Here is a 20,009-nt window from a genome sequence, read left to right as displayed (position 1 = left end):
CACACAAAAAAAGAACATACAGTAATTATAAATACAAAAAAGGACAAATAATCATACTAAGTAGAGAACAAACAGTCATAAAATGAACAGAAAACAAATAACCATAAAAAAAAAGCAGGAACATAATACAACTACTTCTGTATGAGTACTTATGAAATTCATTGGGACATGTTGGCCCATAATTCAGAAAGAACATGAAATTTGTCAATACTGTTTTTTCTTGACAGAAATTAATATAGTGATCATTAGTGAAAAAGTGAGCTCTGAAGCACAGCACAGTGGTTTTTTTTATCTTAACTATTCTGCACAGTGCAATATGTACAGTGTTTGGTAGATAAAATGCACTACCTGTAACACAGCAGGCTTCGTAAAATAGCATGTACCTCCAAAAGTTTCGAACATGAATGTTTGTGAGTTGGGTTGTAACTATATGGGCAACATTAAAAACTTTGTGAGTAAACAGCATGTGTTTTTGTGTGCCGGAGTTTGTGGGTGATTGTAACAGCTTTTTGTATTATAATTCTTTTATCTTAAACTGACCTAAATACCAGTGTTTACCTTGTAGCTTAGTCTATCTAGCTCATTGGCAGAAAAAGACAATGCTTTGGCTCAACCGCTTATCTATAGTACTTCTTCATGACTATGATCATGCAGGCAATCTTCCCAGATTCAAACTTCTGAGCATGAAATATGTCCAGTGTTCAGGTGCATTAAGTTGCCCAAACATGGCTGTGTATGAATTTTACTATTTGTTTAATTGATGCTCAGACAGCATATAGCAGTCCACATACAGTCCCTGCAGTAATTGCAGGTTGACAGTGCATATGTGTTTCTCTTAGACTACACTAATTTGAAGTTTTAGTTCTTGACAGTGGCCACCAAAATGCAACATGATAGTTTTGAATGCGGTGTTCCTATCTATCTATCTATCTATCGCCAGATGCCATAATCCCATAAGGAGTGGCTGTTTGTCTTTGAGTTATTTGTTTTACGGGGAGGGGCACTAACCCTCCACCAACCCACTTGCTGACACATAGGGAGATGCGGTGTTCCAAAAATAGAAATATGGGAAACTTCCATTGTGCAAAAAGTTGAAAGACAGTACATTTTTACAGAAGTTAGACAAGGCTGTGCAACTGGTTCCCAAGAATCCATTATGGTGTTGGAGGTATAATATGTTATATAAAAGTCATGAAAAGCTTTTTTAGTTCATGGTGAATCAGATTTGGGAATTGTCTAATGAAAGTCATTGCAGAGTATTTCAGTCAGTTGATTCTGTCCCCAGGTTTTAAGTATTGTAAGAAAAGTAAAACATTTTATTATTGTTCTGATAGAAGCGTCCTTGACTTTTTCAGCCACTTTAATTTGATTATCCTTATTCAGGAAAATGGAAACAAGAAGTTTTGATTGAAAAGGGGACTAAGTATCAGTGTGAATGGAAAGGCTGGCTGCATTTTATTTGTTTGTTTCATCTGTTTATAAATTATAAAGGCTTCAACTTGCTTGCATGCATCAGCCTTAGTCACCAAATGGCGGCCCTCAGTTGCTGCTCGATGGATTGAGAAAAAGATGCATTACTGTATTTGAATTCATACTACAGTACACCCTTCTAAAGCTCTCTGTTATTTCTAAAATTTAATTACAGCATCAACCCAAGGAGTTTGAACTTGGTAAGGTTGACTCTGCTGTAGTCTAGTCTGTTATTAGAACTCTGTTTTCAGCATGGAATGATGGCAAATTTAGGCCAATGAAAAATAAAAGCAGTTTGGGTATTGTAAACGTGTAAAATTCAGCTGTACTCTACCTTTTTGTTGGCATCATAGGGCTGCAGTTCAAGCAGTTTTATGGTCCTGAAGGGCACAGATCTTAGTCATGGTTTCCTTATGCTTGCTTGTAAAAACTCCATAATGCATGCGTCGGCCTTGATCACCTGATTGCAACTCTCCGCATTACTCGATTTCTTGCAGACTTTCTGATCAGTCGCTGATCCCTGGTGTCCCACTGATGTTGTCCCAGTCTATTTTTGGTGTACCTGTCACAATAGACATAACACATTGCTGTTAGTTATTGAGTTTTAAGGCTTGTAGGTTCATGGTTAGTTTATATTTAAAGGACTTTTCACTATACTTTCCCTTCAGCCATTTTTCCTAGTATTGCTTGAAGGAAATTATATGATAATTTTCATTTATAGTTCACAGCACTGACAGCAGTAGTTTTTGTCCATTTTCAGCATATTTCCCTAGGGTGAATTGTGATTAAGACAGTGCTGTGGCTCTACACTCTTTATGTAACCTTCTTTTTGTGACTGGCACCATAAACTAGTGTTAATATCTTGCACAGTAACAGCTCATTGCCAGAACATGAGTACAGTATTTTACTATAGGTTTGTTCTCATTCCATAATGCTTTCCATAGTCACTGGCACCATTGGTTACAGGTCAGAGTCAGATTAAAAATGTATTTTACTATGGGTCTGATCTCATTCCATAGCACTTCCAGTAGTCACTAGCACCATATGTTGCAGGTTGTTGCCAGATTAAGAGTGTAAGTTACTATAGATAGATCTCATTCCATAACACTTCCAGTATTCACTAGCACCATATGTTACAGGTTGTTGCCAGATTAAGAGTGTAAGTTACTATAGATAGATCTCATTCCATAACACCTCCAGTAGGCACTAGCACCATATGATGCAGGTCATTGGCAGAATAAGACATTTTTTTATTACTTTCACCATACCTTAGAGTTAATCTGTTGTCACAGCTTACCTTTCAAGATGGAGAGATGGCAGTTTTAGGCACAGGTACAGGGAAGAGCATAGATAAAACCTTCCCATGCACCAGCACTTCACTCTGTGAGAACCAACAGCCAAATGGTTTGCCTAACTCACTGCAGACTCAGGTTTGAAGCTTCACTCACTCTTGGTTCCATGTCAATGAAGCAAAATCCCCATATCAATTGGCAACTCTGAACAGGGATTCATTTTACTTGAAGCTTCAGATCAGTTTCATCAGCCAAAATCTCTCTCCTTTCTACGTATCTTCATACTTAGGTGGGAATAAAGGTCAAAGTAATGATAATGATGGTTTTTATCCTGCTTTTTTATCCTCCCCCCCCCCTTTCCTTGATTTAGGTGGGGTTATACCTATTTTCCCTCACTGGATCTACTTTCCCCCCATTTATCCATCTTCCCCTATACCTCTGTATCCCCCCTCCTCAGTGGTTTATTGTACCCCAATGGACCTATTTTTCCTCAGGGCCTTATTTCACTTTGCACTGGACCTATTTTCACCCAGGGACCTAATTGTACCTGTGGATCAATTTTTACCCATGGACCTATTATATTTCTACTCATGGACCCCTTTTATTTTCTCTCATGGACCTATTTTTACCCATGGACCTATTTTATTTCCACTCATGGACCTTTTGTCTCCCATGGACCTATGTTACTTCCACTCATGGACTTGCTATCACTCATGGACCTATTGTATCATCACTCAAGGTCTTACTGTCTCCCATGGACCTATTTTATTATCACTCAAGGTCTTACTGTCATCCATGGACCTATTTTATTATCGCTCAAGGACTTACTGCCATCCATGGACCTATTTTATTATCACTCAAGGACTTACTGTCATCCATGGACCTATTTTATCACTCAAGGACTTACTGTCATCCATGGACCTATTTTATTATCACTGAAAGACTTACTGTCTCCCATGGACCTATTTTATTATCACTCAGGGTCTTACTGTCATCCATGGACCTATTTTATTATCACTTAAGGTCTTACTGTAATCTGTGGACCTATTTTATTATCACTCAAGACTTCCTGTCATCCAAGGACCTATTTTATTATCACTTAAGGTCTTACTGTAATCTGTGGACCTATTTTATTGTCTCAAGGTCTTACTGTCATCCATGGACCTATTTATTATCACTCAAGACTTCCTGTCATCCATGGACCTATTTTATTATCACTCAGGACTTACTGTCATCCATGGACCTATTTTATTATGACTCAAGGACTTAGTCATCCATGGATCTATTTATCACTCAAGGACTTACTGTCATCCATGGACCTATTTTATTATCACCCAAGGTCTTACTGTCATCCATGGACCTATTTTATTATCACCCAAGGACTTAGTCATCCATGGACCTATTTTATTATGACTCAAGGTCTTACTGTCATCCATGGACCTATTTTATTATCACCCAAGGACTTACTGTCATCCATGGACCTATTTTATTATCACTCAAGGTCTTACTGTCATCCATAGACCTATTTTATTATCACTCAAGGTCTTACTGTCATCCATGGACCTATTTTATTATCACTCAAGGTCTTACTGTAATCCGTGGACCTATTTTATTATCAAGACTTCCTGTCACCCTTGGACCTATTTTATTATCACTCAGGACTTACTGTCATCCATGGACCTATTTTATTATCACTCAAGGTCTGTCATCCATGGACCTATTTTATTATCACTCAAGGTCTTACTGTCATCCATGGACCTATTTTATTATCACTCAGGGTCTTACTGTCATCCATGGACCTATTCTATTATCACTCAAGGTCTTACTGTCATCCATGGACCTATTTTATTATCACTCAAGGACTTACTGTCATCCATGGACCTATTTTATTATCACTCAAGGTCTTACTGTCATCCATGGACCTATTTTATTATCACTCAAGGACTTACTGTCATCCATGGACCTATTTTATCACTCAAGGACTTACTGTCGTCCATGGACCTATTTTATTATCACTCAAGGACTTACTGTCATCCATGGACCTACAGTATTTTATCATCACTCAAGGTCTTACTATCATCCATGGACCTATTTTGTTTTCACTTATGGATTTATTGTCACCCATGGACCTGTTTTCACCCTTGCATGTATTCCTTTCTTGGACATACTTTCCACATAGACCTGTTCTCCCCATTGAGAGGTGACTGTTTCTTTCGTGGACTTACATCCTTCCTTGGATCTATTTTTGACATTGGACCTGTGTTCTCACGTGGGTCCATTTCCCTCAAGAACCTGTTCCTCCTTGGATTCTCTCTCTCTCTGTCTCTCTCTTTCTACTATAGTATTGTGTACAGTGACAGTATTCTGGATAGAACAGTAGGAGTTTTACATATATAAAATCCTACATCTATTTCCTTGCCCCATGAAATGAAACAGGTGAACTGCAAGAGGAAGATAGCTTAATCCTGCAGTCCACTAGGTTCACAGTTCTGATGAGCCTTGGGTTGTAACTGCTATTATACTACCCTCAGCATACATACCTATGACCCTCTTCATCCAGTCACCCTCCCCCTTCCTTTCATTATATCCAAACATACCAGTTTACATCTCTTCCCTCTTGGTACTTCTGCCAGTTCTCTCATGGCAGACATTTCCCAGGTCTGTCACATCTTGAGACCCAACAGTTCTTCATACGCCTTCACTTAGTAAGGGATATTCCTCTTGCAGTTTATTTCCCCTAGCTCAGGGCAGTGGAACCTCCCTGTTGTATCAGTACCACCACATAAAGACATCCTCCACCAGCACTGGTTTACACTTCCCAGACAACACAGCTGATATGTGGAGGAGCTGGTTGTGTAGGAACTTAAAGCAAATTTGAGTGATGGTATAGGGTGTTGAAAATTTTTGACATTTCATAGGTAATACTGAAAGTTCACATGTTTATTTTCTTTACAGAAAAATTGGATTTTAAAGCTCCTTTATATAATGCTGTCTTGGTACTGTCATCAAGTTTTCAGTTCTAGATGTCTGAAAAAGGTGCAAAATATTGATACATATTGGTGGCCTGGTGTTGAGGCCCCAGGTTCATCTGTAAGATACACGCAGTGGATGGGAGGCTCAAATTGCCCTTCTCGTGCAGGCCGTTCAGGGGATAGGGAAGTGGTTGAGGGATGTTAGTATAACCAGACAGTGGAGCCACTTGGTTAACCCGTCACGTCCTGACCGATTTTCCACCACTGACTCCCCCCAATCCCGACCAATTTTGGAAAAAAAAAATTTGGCTCAAACCTCCGCTTTTGGTGAGAAACATCGAAAATTCATTGAGAAATCGCTTACCTGAGGTTTAAAATACTCAATACAGGTAGCAGTACCTCCTTACCTTACTGTGTTTTCTATCAGGCTGGCTCCAAAGAAAACGAGTTCTATGGGAGGGTAACTATTCCACACCACTCATAATCGGTATTTATTTATTCATTTGGTACGAATTTATATGTAGTACGAGAGTATATTGGTTTTCAAACAGTAATATAGGCAATATAAGCATTGTTTCACTCACTAACACATCAACATACCTGACCTTTTGTGATGTAATTACGTGATCATCATTTCTGACTGTTTCTTCCTCTAATGCTATGTAAACTTTGTCCTCCACACTGTCATCAATTGGGTAATCACTCTGGCCCTGAATGTCTTTATTGGCCAGGTCACTGGTAACAGGTGAACTGCTGAGACAATGGCGTGGGGGGGGGGGAGGTCATGTGGGATGAGGCATTGTCCCTGCCCGGCATCTTGTAGAGGAATAGAGGAAGGTGTCCCTTGTATACGTACCAAAAATCACACGCGAAAATTGAAAATTGTGCAAATTCTGAACCTTGCAATTGTGCGACCTACCAGTACGTTGACGGGTCCAGCTGTGACAAAATGTTGCGACGTACCCATACGTCGATGGGATGCCCCGGGTTAATGTATCCACTGAGCATTGAAGTCTTAGTGTAAAAAAAAAAAAAAAAAAAAAAAAAAAAATGGTTGTCTACATGTGAAAAAGAATAGAAAAAAACATCATCAATGTGTGTAGGTCTGTAAGCATTTTTATTTACCCTGTATATTTCAGAAGATTCTGTAGTGCATCATTATCATAAAAATGTTTACTATGCGTGTAGGAGCTCTGTAAGCATTTGTATGTACCCAATATATTATTTCTGAAGCATCTGTTGTTCATCATCATTATCATAAAATGTGTATTATCATGGTAAGGTGTGAATGAAGACTGGGATGTGTGAAATCAATGGTTATCGGTACTGTATTTCATTAGGCTGCCTTGTTATACACTATACCATTGCTCAAGTGAATTATGCTGCATATTATAGAAAACTTATGGCTTTATGTTTTAATTTCTACATGAATTCCACGTAATGCACAGCTGACATGTAACCATTTATTAATGTTGTGGCCTAAGTGTCATTGGATATAAACCCAGTGTACCGCAGGTTAAAATGGTCCCCTCTGCAGTCCACCATTGTTCTTTTGGGGAATTGGTAGAGAGTTGAAGTGCATTTGTATAATCATGCAGTATCCATTTTGTGGTCACTTTTTTTTCTCTCTCTCTACCCCCAGGTTGAAGACAAACCATTGCTTAGAGTAATAGCACTCTAGTATTTTATGTATAATTTTCTGTTAACTTTTTTTCATCATCCAAATTGGTTTATCCCAGCTAAGGATGGTGTAAGGTTTAATTACCTTTTTACTTGTTAACTGTGATTTTGAAATGTTTTGGTGGCTATGTTTGTCTGTGAAGTGTAGCACACTGTACCGTTTACTTAATTTTCCTAACACAAGAGCATATAGAGAGTGGGATGTAAAGGTTTATCTTATTATATGACTGTGTTATATATTGTAAAACGGAGAGGAGTGTGGTGAATATAGGCAGAGAGGAGTACTTTGAGTAAAACTGAAGTGGAGAAGCTGAGAAAGAAGCAGTGTCAGATGAATACTAGTTAAAGGTACTGGAGGAATTAGTTAACACTAAGAATCTCCTTGGTTACTAGTCATATCAGGCCTTCAGTTTGTCTATGTCCTGCCATCAAATGTTATAATCTCCTTGGTTACTAGTCATATCGGGCCTCTTTCCTACTATCATACTCTTGAATCTCCATGGTTACTAGTCAAATCAAACCTCTATTTCTTGCAATCAAGCTTTAGAATCTCCTTGGTTACTAGTCAAATCACAACCTCTCGTGCAATCATACTCTAGATTTCTAGAATCTCCATGGTTACTAGTCAGATCAAACTTCTATTTCATGCAGTCAAGCTTTAGAATCTCCTTGGTTACTAGTCAAACTTCTGTTTCCTGCAGTCAGGTTTTAGACTTTCCTTGGTTACTAGTCAAATCAAACCTCTTTCCTGCAATCGTACTATAGAATCTCCATGGTTACGAGTCAAATCAAACTTCTGTTTTCTGCAGTCAAGCTGTAGAATCTCCATAGTTACTACTCAGATCAAACTTCTGCTTCCTGCAATCAAGCTTCATGTTGTCATTGTTGGCATATGATTTAAATCCTCGTGTCAGAGTGAGAGTCTTTGGAGATGGAGGTATTTAAGTAACCTCTCCATGGATTTCTTCGCACCTTTGATTCGTGTCATAAATTTCCTGGTACATTTCCTCTTTTTGCCTCATGTACTCTTTTTGAAATTTATTGAAGTTATGTCCTATTTCTCTGATTGTTTATGATGGATGGAAGTAAAGGTGCAGTTTTAGGCCAAATTAGATTGAAAGGAGCAAATGACATTTTAATCCAGCCATTGAGTTGCGTTTGATCCCAGGAGGAAGCCGGCTCAACTCAATGCCGGTCCCAAGCCAGGATAAATTGGGGAGGGTTGGTGTCAGAATTGGGTATCCGGCCGTAAAAATTTGCCAAGCCCTGACACGATATGGTTCATTACTGTATCGTTTATCTTAATTGAATATCAGGTGTTTTCACCGCTTAAATTGAGTAAATGCCCCCCCCCCTCCCATCTTTATCTCTCTCACTGTCTCTTCATGTGAAGTCTGAGTGGCTGGGTTGCTTAGAATAGTCCACACATACACACCCCGCCAGTTTGTGTCAATTCGATGTCGCTCCGCCCAGCGTGTGGTGGTTGTGTGGGGATGGACACCTGTCCAGGGGGTCGCTAAGAAGGGGTCTTAAAAGCGATGCCCTGGCCCTAGGGTGTACCGTGCGAACCCACAACAGACACGTAAGGTGAACGGCGAAATGTCAAAGGTGGGACATTCCAGCCATCACATGCACTCGGCCCTTGCATGTGACAATCACATGGTTGCCTGTTTTCTATTTTTTTCCATTGAATAATGTCTTTGGAATTTTGATTTTCAATATTTTTATCTGAAATGTTTATTATATGCCGTGTGGGTGTTGGATGTACCTGAAAGGATGCTTTTGAGGCCATAACCCTTGGGCACAACAAACAATCAGGCTATATGCCATTGTCACCCTGCCTGGCACCATATCTGTGGGGTCATCATATGGAGCATTGATGTCATCTCTGATGGTGTCGGACTTGTTGAATTGAGTATAGTCTGGGCCGATGTGTTGCTCATTAATCAGTCCACCAGCACTTATTTGAATGTCACACATGGGATGCTGATACATAAGCACATCTTCTCAGTCTTCATGTTCCCTTACACAGTTGGGGTAGAAACCCTAACCACCCATCATGATTTAGATCTGATTTGGCCACATCCACATCATGCACCTGAAATTCTATATCCTGAACTAGGAAGCTGAAAGCATTTTTTTTTTTTTATAACAAATAAGGATGTAACCAGAGTGCCTCCAATTTATTCATTCATTGCCAGACGCCATGTATCCCAAACGGGGTGGCCAAGGGCTTAGAGTTAATTGTTTTACAGGGAGGGGCACTAATCCTCCACCAACCCCACTTGACACGTAGGGAGATCCTCCAATTTATAAGGTTTCTAAATTGGAGAAATTTTGTAATTAAAGTAGGATGTCGCCAAGCTATTAGTTTTTGAAATTGGACAAACTTTTATATTTTATAAAAGTTGTATGTCACCAAAAGTCACCAAGCTACACCTTATGAAAGTATCCATTTACTCTAATACTGCAGCCTGTGGTATGGCTGCCTTGATTCACTTAGCAAAAAAAAATTTATGTAAATTAGTTGGGTGGAAGGTGCTATGCGTGTGCGACCGGAAATTTGTTTGCAGCTGGCATTCTCGGTGTGAGTTCACCATTCCACACACACTAGTTCCTGTTCTTGGTGTGTTTTCTCCTTACCCACACCAGTTCCTGTTCTTGGTGTGTTTTCTCCTTACCCACACCAGTTCCTGTTCTTGGTGTGTGTGTTCTCCTTACCCATACCAGTTCCTGTTCTTGGTGTGTTTTCTCCTTACACACACCAGTTCCTGTTCTTGGTGGTTTTCTCCTTACACACACCAGTTCCTGTTCTTGGTGTTTTCTTCGTCTCAGCACACCAGTTCTTGTTGGTGTGTTTTCTTCGTCTCAGGAACACCAGTTCTTGTTGGTGTTTTTTCTTCGTCTCAGGAACACCAGTTCTTCTTGGTGTGTTTTCTTCATCTCAGGCACACCACATCCTGTTCTCAGTGTGTTCTAAAGAAGACAAAGATCAAGAAGAAATTGAAGGCCTTATCTAATGCTTCCAATATGAAACATCTCTCTTAAAGTGAAATTTCTTTTGCCATCATTCCATACAGAGACAGATTGCAACATTAAATTACAAGGCATATGCAGTGATGATGATGATGGCAGCATGTCCAATGGTAGGGTGGTTGGGATGGGCATGGTGTGGGTCTGAGCACCTTACCTCCTCGTGGTGGACCTGGGTAGAATGATTGTCATGTATATATTGTTGCTTTGGCTCTAGGTTCATTGGAAGTATGAACCCTGTGGAGTGCAGCCTGAAATTGCCATCCTACAGTCCACAACCCTTGTTTGGGAGATGAGTCAAGGGATATTGAAATTGTCCTTCTGAAGTCCACAACTCCCGTTTGGGAGGTAAGAGTCAAGGGATGTTTAAATTTTCCTCCTGCAGCCCACAACCTTTGGGAGATGAATCAAGGGATGATTGTGTAGGTGGGCAATAGAAGCACCCACTTGTATCAGTGCCACCACATGAAGGCATCCCTCTCCACAACCATATATTAGGGCTACTAGAATTCATCCATCCATCATCCAATCCTACATTGCCCCATGAGGAGCATAGGAGCCCGGGGCTAGGCAAGTTGGTCCTGACATTTAAGATGAGAGTGACCAGCCTCACTCATTCCTGAGTGGCATTACGTGATCAATAAACTCCAACATGAATGAAGATCACTCTAGCTGAAAGCTACAATTTATTGACAAACTTTGTCTACCAACACACAGTTACTTAGTGGCATTAAAATATGGTTGTTGCCAATAAAATATATGCTTGGTGACATTACAGTATATGCTTGGTGACTAACTTATATGCTTGGTGACAGAGAGGTTCTTAGTGACAGGTAGAGAGGTTTGGTGACATTACTTAGAGGTTTAGTGATAAGCGGTTGGATTACTTTGTGGTTTGGTGACATCTTAAATAATGGTGACGTCCTAAAGCGAATCAGTTTCATAAAAAAAATACACGAGAGACAAGACGATTTCACTCTACCATGCAGCGAAGGATAGTGTAATAATATTGTATTTTATATGTACTTGCTTGAGATGGACTTTCATAAGTCAGTATGAAGGTACAGTATTTTGTCTCATTATACCTTACATTGCTTCTTTTTGGTGTTTTGTGTTATACTGCAGGGCCAGTATTATGCTTATTATATTTTTCAGATATATGTTGTCTCGTTATACCACATACATGTTTCTGGTATATTTCCTGTTATGCCACAAGTCTGGTATTATGCCTATTGTGTTTTTCTGATGTATGTTGCCTTGTTATACCTCGTATCGCTAATTTTGGTATATTTCCTGTTATACCACAAGTTATGCTTGTTATATTTTTCAGATATATTTTGTCTTATACCTCATATTGCTTCTTTTAGTATATTTTATTATACCACAAGTCTGATGTCGAGTGGGGTTGGTGGAGGATTAGTGCCCCTCCCTGTAAAACAATTAACTCTAAGCCCTTGGCCACCCCGTTTGGGATACATGGCGTCTGGCAATGAATGAATGAATGATGAATATTTTTCAGATATATTTTGTCTCTTACCTCAGATAGCTTCTTTTGATATATTTCCTGTTATACCACGAATTTAGTCCCATGAACATAGCTGTGTGTGGATTATTTATCTGTATTATGGACAAAATTTGCAATGCTTGTAGCATTGCAACTCTGAATTTCTGACTTTGTGTAGGTTGACTGTTATGACTGTGTTGACTATGCTGTTTTGAAATTTGAAATGTTCGCCACGAGTAGAATTCAGACCTGTGGAATACATAGGATGCAACTCTGACAGAATGTCTTAATTGGGAGAAGAATTTAGAAAAGTTGTAAAATGCATACTGTAGCCATTCTCATAGATGTTTTGTTGAGTTTTATGTTCAAAGATTGATTGTGTTATGACTGTGTGGTACGTGGTGTGAGAAAGTGTGTTGTGGTGTGAGAGGTTGCATTGCAGTTTGTGCATATTGAATTTTCTGAGTTGTATTTTGTGTTGGCATTGTAGCAGGGAAAGGTGGTGACTGTGTTGCATTCTGGTTAGATGTAGTCTTGTCTTTTTGGGTTGGGTATTTTCTTAGGGGTGTTGTCTGGTGGAGGTTTGTGATGAGTGTTATTTGGTTGAAGTTTTGTGTGTGTGTGTGTGTGTGTGTGTGTGTGTGTGTGTGTGTGTGTGTGCGAAATATTGTGCTGGGTGGAGAAAGAGGAATGTTGATTAAGCAATTTGTATAGTGTTTGGAGGTTCTCCTCTCTGTTTCTCTGTGGTGGAAGGTGATGCAACATACAGTTGGAGGATTGAGAAGTGTTAACCTGAAGTGATGTACTGTGTCTCTTGTATGATCCTCGTGTGGAAGTACTTTGGTTTCTTGATGTGATCTGAATTTGTGGCCTTTTTGCATCCAGTCATTATTCCAAAGGCTTTGTTTTGTGTTGTCTTAAGCTTTTCCATTTTTGTGCCAATTAAATAGGGGGCTCATCTTGTGGTAGGGTAAGTCACTGTTCTAATGAATTGTTCATAGAATTTATGTTGCATGAAGGTGGTACCTGTTTTTATTTTAAAGACATCGAATTTATGATATGCCTTTGCTCTGATGTTTTCTATGTATTAAGAAAAGGTCGTGTGTGCCCTTTGTAGATCTTAGAATTTTTGGTGTCTTTCCAGTGAGAGTGGTTGCTTGAGTAGGTAACATGAGGGTGTGTTTGAGGTGTATGAAGGTGGTACCTGTTTTTGTTTTAAAGACATCGAGTTTATGATATGCCTTTGCTCTGATGTTTTCTATGTATTGAGAAAAGGTCGTGTGTGCCCTTAGTAGATCTTAGAATTTTTGGTGTCTTTCCAGTGAGAGTGGTTGCTTGAGTAGGTAACATGAGGGTGTGTTTGAGGTGTTTGTCTGGAGTTGGGAGGGTGATGGTTTATTTGGTTAGTGTAGCTGTCATTTTATGTAAGCCTGTGTTAAAGTGAGTGTACCATAGGTACTGTTTGGAATTATCAGCTAACTGTTGAGTTTGTGTTATGAAACACTCGCTAGGTTATTTGGACTGAATAGGGAAGTTGCTAGAGATTGAGCAGCATGGCGGCTGACATTAGGTGCCCAAGGCTGACACATGCAAGCATGTTGGACCCTTTACATCTGAGACAATTTATTTTTTCATTATTTTTTAGATGGTGAAAAAATATACTTGAGTGAAAGTGAGGGGAGGTATTGTCAGCCAAGAATGTGGATGGATATGATGAACGAGTACTGTATACAAAAAAAGTTAAAGATGGTGGGGCCAGGGAATGGACTGGGTTGAGTTGGTTGGATGAAGTATGTATGGAGGAGCATATGATAAAAGTTTAATATCCCGTATTTAACTTTATTAAACTTTACAGTCATCCGAATGAGTTTTCATCGTAATGTGAAGTCATCTATTTAAAAATGTACGTACAAAATACATCTGTCTGTGAAGCTTAATATAGGATTCTTGGGCTTAAATAGCGAGTGTGTTAGTATCTGGCTTTCTTCATTAGTAATTTTGTTGATCAGTTATTCCACTTTCATGTTTTCCATCCTTGCACTCTGGACCTCACTGTACTCTGTCCTTAAGTGGGAAAAAGAATGTGGGATGGTAACAGTGATTAACCTTTTAAGAGTGTCAGTCTTTTGAGTCATGGTAATATCCTTTTCGGTTTGTTCTTGCTGCTGCAAGATTGTTCTATTCAGCTGAGGAATGTCTTTAATTATGAAAGTTTTTATCAATGCTGTATTGTTTTATTCAAAGTAGGAAGGGTTTAATTATGGAAGTTTTAAAAGAAGCTGCATTGAACTCCAGTTTAAAAAGCATATCCGAAGATAGAATAATGATAATAATAATGTAACATGAAAATGACATCATCTTTAGTAGTGGGTTAATATTTATAATAAAAATCGTTATTGCAGATTTTTTCAACTAATATGGTACACTGGTATGTACATGCTTTTTTTTTGTTTTAATATAAGTATTACACTGGTCTAATGCAGTTTATGGTTCATACCTTCCATGGTATCCAAATGTCTTTAGATGATTATTTTTATGTTGATAACTTGTTAATTTTGTCAGCACTGTAATGCACATACGCGGATATAAATACTGATCTAATTAAGGCAATAATGATGCAGCAATGGCATTCCTATGCCAATAATGCAGTTTAGGAGAGTTTATATAGAAAAAAGGAAACTGCATTTGTGCAATACTGTGCACCAATTCCTGAAAGTATCATCAGTTAGGTGGTTGATAGTTGTACAGTTAAGCATTATTTTTTTTTCCCTTCAAGTATTTGTGAATGGATTTTGTTAAAGAAAATTTCTTGATGTATTAAAAATGCCTTTGTCAATTTCTCCCTTTACCTTTTTCCCTCTTCCCCTTCCTCTTCACTCTCCCTCTTCTCCCCATCCTCTTCCCCTCTTACTTTTACCCTCCCTCCTCCCTCTGCCTCTCCTCCCCTCCTCCCACTACATCCTCTCCTCCCCTCCTCCCGCTACATCCTCTCCTCTCCTCCCGCTACATCCTCTCCTCCCCTCCTCCCTCTTCCTCTCCTCCTTCCTTTCTTTCCTTCCTTCCCCTCCCTCTTCCTCTCCTCCTTCTTCCTTTCTTTCCTTCCTTCCCCTCCCTCTTCCTCTCCTCCTTCTTCCTTTCTTTCCTTCCTTCCCCTCCCCCTTCCTATCCTCCTTCTTCCTTTCTTTCCTTCCTTCCCCTCCCTCTTCCTCTCCTCCCCATCCTTCTACCTCTCCTCCTTCCTCTCCTCCCTCATCCTGTTGTCCCCTCCTCCTTTCTCCTGTCCCCTCCCCCTCTTCCGTCTTCCTCTCCTTCTCTTCCCTCTCCCTGTCTTCCTTCTTCCTCTCCTCCCCTCCTTCCCATTCTTCTACCTCTCCTCCCCTCCTTCCCATTCTTCTACCTCTCCTCCCTCTTCCTTTCTTCCCCTCCTTCCTCCCCATCCTTCTACATCTTCTCCCCTTCCCTCATGTTTCATTCCTCTTTCATCTTCCTTTTCTCTTCTACTCCCTTTCCTCCCCTCCCCCTTCCTCTCCCCTCCTCCATCTTCCTCTCTTGCACCTCCCTTTTGCTTTCCCTCTCCTTCTATCCTCCCTCTTCTTCCCCTACCCTCCCTCTTGCTTTTCCTCTCCATCTCTCTTCCCTCTTCCCCTCCTCACCTTCCCTCTTCTCCTCCTCCTCGTCTCCTTCCCTTTTCTCCTCCTCCTCGTCTCCTTCCCTTTTCTCTTCTCCTCCCCCTTCCTTCCCCTCCTCTCCCCTTGCTTCCTCTTTCCCCCCTCCTCCTTCCTCTTGCTTTTCCTCTCTTTCTCTCCTCTCTCTTTTCCTCCTCCTCTCCCTCCCTCTTGCTCTCCTTCCTGCCTCCTCTCCCTCCCTCTTGCTCTTCCTCTTGCTCTCCTTCCTGCCTCCTCTCCCTCCCTCTTCCCTCTTCTCCTCCTCCTCTTCCTCTTGTCCTTCTCTCCTTTCCTCTTCCTCTTCTCCTCTCCTTCCCTCTTCTCCTCCTCCCCCTTCCCTCCCATCCTGTCCCCTTTCCTCCTCCTCCTTCCTTTCCCCCCCCTTCCCCTCCTCCTTCCTCTCTCCCCTCTCCTCCTCCATCTTCTCCTTCCCCTTCCCTCACTTGCTCTTCCTCTCCTTCCCTCCTTCTCCCTCTTGCTCTTCCTCTCCTTCTCCCTTCTCCTCCTCCTCCTCCCCCTTCTTGCTCTTCCTCTCCTTCCCTCCTCCCTCTTCTCCTCTCCCTCCCCATTCCCTTCCTCCTCTCCTCTCACCCATCTCCCTCCCTCTTGCTCTCTCTCTCCTCCTCCCTCTTCCTCTCTCCCCCCTCCTGCTGCTCTTCCCTCCTCCTCTTGCTCTTCCTCTCCTCTCCCTTTCCCTCTTCTCTCCTTCTCTTCCTCTCCCCCATCCTCCTTCCTCATGCTTTTCCTCTCTTTCCCTCCTCTCTCTTCTCTTCCTCCCACCCCCTCCTCTTCTCTTCACCCCTCCTCCTCCCCCTTCCCTCCCTTCCTCTCCCCCACCCCCTTCTTCCTCTCCTTCCCTCTTCCCCTCCCCTTCCTCTCCCCCACCCCCTTCTTCCTCTCCTTCCCTCTTCCCCTCCCCTTCCTTCTTTTCCTCCCCCCCCTCCTCAGCCCTCTTGCTCTTCCTCTCCCCCCCCTTCCTCCCTTTTCTACCCCTTCCCTCTTTTCCTCCCCCCTCCTCCTCAGCCCTCTTGCTCTTCCTCTCCTCCTCCTCTTCTCCTTCCCACTTCTCCTCCTCCTTCCTTTTCTTCACATCCTCTCTTTCCCTCCCCTTCCCCCTCCTCCTCCTCTCCTCTCAGCAAGAATTAAATAAAATTATCATGCTGGCAAGACTAAAATGAAATTAAAAGCCTATACCATTTTATTTTTTGTCCACACAAAGTGCAAGCTACATCAAAATAATTGGATAAATAACTGGGAAGGAGAGGCAGAAAAGGGAGAGGAAGGAAAAGTAGATGAGAAGGAGAGGAATGGTGGGTAGAGGAGGAGGAGAGGAAGAGGGGTAGAAGAGGAGAGGAAGGGGGGAAGAGGAAGGGTGGTAGAAGAGGAGAGGAAGGGGGGAAGAGAAGAGGAAGGATGGTAGAAGAGGAGATGAAGGGTGGCAGAAGAGGAGATGAAGGGTGGCAGAAGAGGAGATGAAGGGTGGTAGAAGAGGAGATGAAGGGGGCAGAAAAAGAAATGGGGGTAGAAGAGGAAAGGGAGTAGAAAAGTAGGGAGGAGAGGAAAGGGAGTAGAAGAGAAGTAGGGAGGAGAGGAAAGGGAGTAGAAGAGAAGTAGGGAGGCAAGGGGGGGTAGAAGACGAGAGGAAAGGAAGGGGGGGTAGAAGACGAGAGGAAAGGAAAGGGGGGGGTAGAAGACGAGAGGAAAGGAAGGGGGGCAGGTAGAAGAGGAGGAGAGGAAAGGAAGGGGGGCAGGTAGAAGAGGAGGAGAGGAAAGGAAGGGGGGGGTGGAAGAGGAGAGGAAAGGAAGGGGGGGGTGGAAGAGGAGAGGAAAGGAAGGGGGGCAGGTAGAAGAGGAGGAGAGGAAAGGAAGGGGGGCAGGTAGAAGAGGAGGAGAGGAAAGGAAGGGGGGCAGGTAGAAGAGGAGGAGAGGAAAGGAAGGGGGGCAGGTAGAAGAGGAGGAGAGGAAAGGAAGGGGGTAAAAGAGGAGAGGGAGGGGGGGATAAAAGGAAAGGAAGGTAAGGTAGAAGAGAGGAAGGGGGAGTAGGAGGAAAGGAAGGGGGGGGATGTAGATGAGGAGAGAGAGGGAGGGGGAGTGGGAGTAGAAGAGGAGAGGGAGGGGGAGTGGGAGTAGAAGAGGAGAGGGAGGGGGAGTGGGAGTAGAAGAGGAGAGGAAGGGGGAGCAGGAGAGGAGAGGGGGGTAGAAGGGAGGTAAAAGAGGAAAGGGGGGTACAAGAGAAGAAGGGGGGCAGATGAGGAGGAGAGGGAGGGGGGTAGAAGAGGAAGGGAGGTAGAAAGAGGAGAAGGGGGTAGAAGAGGAATGGGAGGTAGTAGAGGAGAGGAAGGGGAGTAGAAGAGGAATGGGAGGTAGCAGAGAAGGGGAGTAGAAGAGGGAGGGGAGAGGTAAGAGGAGAGGAAGGGTGGGGGGGGGGTAAAAGAGGAGACTAGGACGGTGGGGTAGAAGAGGAATGTAGGACAGGGTAGGAAATGAATGAAGGTGAAGAGAAACAGAACGAGAGGAGTAGGAGGAAGAGGAGAAAATGGGGTGCAAGAGAAAAGGAAAGGATGGGAAAAGAGGAACAGGAGGGGAAGGGGGGTAAAAAAGAGGGTGAAGGAGGAGCATGTGGATAGGAGAGGAGACAAGAGAATGAAAAGAAGACAGGGAAGGAAGAATAGTCCAGAGAAGAGAAAAGAAGGTGCAAGAGAAGAACAGGAAAGAAGGGGGGAAAGGAAAGGAAGATGACAAGGGAGGGAAAAGGAAGGGAAGACAGGAAAAGTAGGGAAGAGTAAGAGGAAGGAATGGATGAGGAACAGAAGTTGAACGGAGGGGGGAATAAAGGGGAAATGGGAGATGAGGAAAAGAATGAAGAATGGAAGAGTGAAGAGGAAAAGAAGATAAGAGTAGTGAAGAAGACAAGGTGAGAGTGAAGAGCAGAAGGATGAAGAGAAATGGTGAGGAAGAGAGGAAATGGAGAGGGATGGGAAGACTAAGAGGGAGGAAGAGGGAAGTTGGAGTTGAAGGGGGAGAGCAGAAGGAAGGAGGGGTAGAAGAGGAATAGGAGAAGAAGCAGATGAGACAGAGAGTAGAGGAGGAAGAACAGAAGGGAGAAGGAGTAAAAATTACAAGAAAAAAAATGGAGGAGACAGGGGAAGGGGGAGAGTGAGACAGGGATGGGAGGAGGAGGAGGAAGGAAGTTGGAGTGGAAGAGGGAGAGGAGCAGGAAAGGAAAGGAAGAGAGTGAATGAAGAAAATGAGTTAAATGGAGGATGAGATGGAAAATGAGAAAAAGGAAGAAGGGGAGGAAAAGATGAAAAGCAGAAGGAAGGAGTGGTAGAAGAGGAAAGGAAGAGAGCAAGGAGGAAAAGGGTAACAACAGGAAGGGAAGAGGAGCTGAAAGGAGTGGTAGAAGATGAGCAGGAAAAGGAGAACATGGAGGAAAGGAAGAGGGTCACGAGGAGGGGGAAGGGGAAGGGGGGAGGAGGAAGAAAAGAGAAGATAGATAATAGTACGAGAGGAAGTGGAAAAAGATGAACAAAGGAGAGAAATTAGAAGATGACAAAGAGGAGGGGGGGGGGAGATGGAGACAGGGTAAGGAAAGAGAACGAAGATGTGGAGCTGGATAATAGTAGCAGGAGCAGAAAAGGGAGAAAATGAAGAAAAGAAATTGGGAGGAAGACAAAGAGGAAACTGAGGGTGAGGAAAGAAAACAAAGATGAGGAGGCAGAAAATAGTAGTGAGTTAGAGGGAGAACATGAAAAGAAGATAAATTAGGAGAGGAAGACAAGGAGATGAAGGGAAGGGGGAGGTGAAGTGGAGACTGCAGGTGAGGGAAGAGAAGGAAGATGATTAGGCAAATGAAAAGGAAAAATAGAAAAGAGAAGGAAGGGGAGGGGTGGGGGAGGAAGATAAGGAAGGAGAGGATGAGGGTAGGAAGCATTATAGATCAAATATATACATAACAACAAATAGGACAGACAAAAAAATAAAATGCAAAGTCTCATAAATTGAGGTACAATGCCCACAATTTTTTTCAGTGAAGTGATTATGCTTTACAGTAACTGCTTAGCTTTGTTATATAAGATGGAATTACAAAATACCCTTGACGGTCAGGGACAACTTCAACCACATATCACCATTAACTGTTCCTGCTGGCTACTATTAAAGATAGCACTTTGTTTTTTTAAATATGAAATTAAACTTCCATATCTTCATCATTATTATCAATACTACCATTATCATTCTCTTCATGTTATTAATTTAAATGATTCACGTGATGGCTGTGTATTGCAAGGTTGTAAGGGAGGGCATGGGTATGTATTACAAGGGTACAAGAGAGGGGAGGACAGTGCAAAGGTGCAGGGCAGGTGAGTGATGGCAGGTCATGGATGACAGGACA

This window comes from Coenobita brevimanus, chromosome 107 (assembly GCF_032717465.1).
Source record: "Coenobita brevimanus isolate Jiangsu-jjx chromosome 107, ASM3271746v2, whole genome shotgun sequence".
In the NCBI taxonomy this organism is placed as follows: Eukaryota; Metazoa; Arthropoda; class Malacostraca; order Decapoda; family Coenobitidae; genus Coenobita; species Coenobita brevimanus.
Note: the sequence above shows the minus strand (reverse complement) of the source record.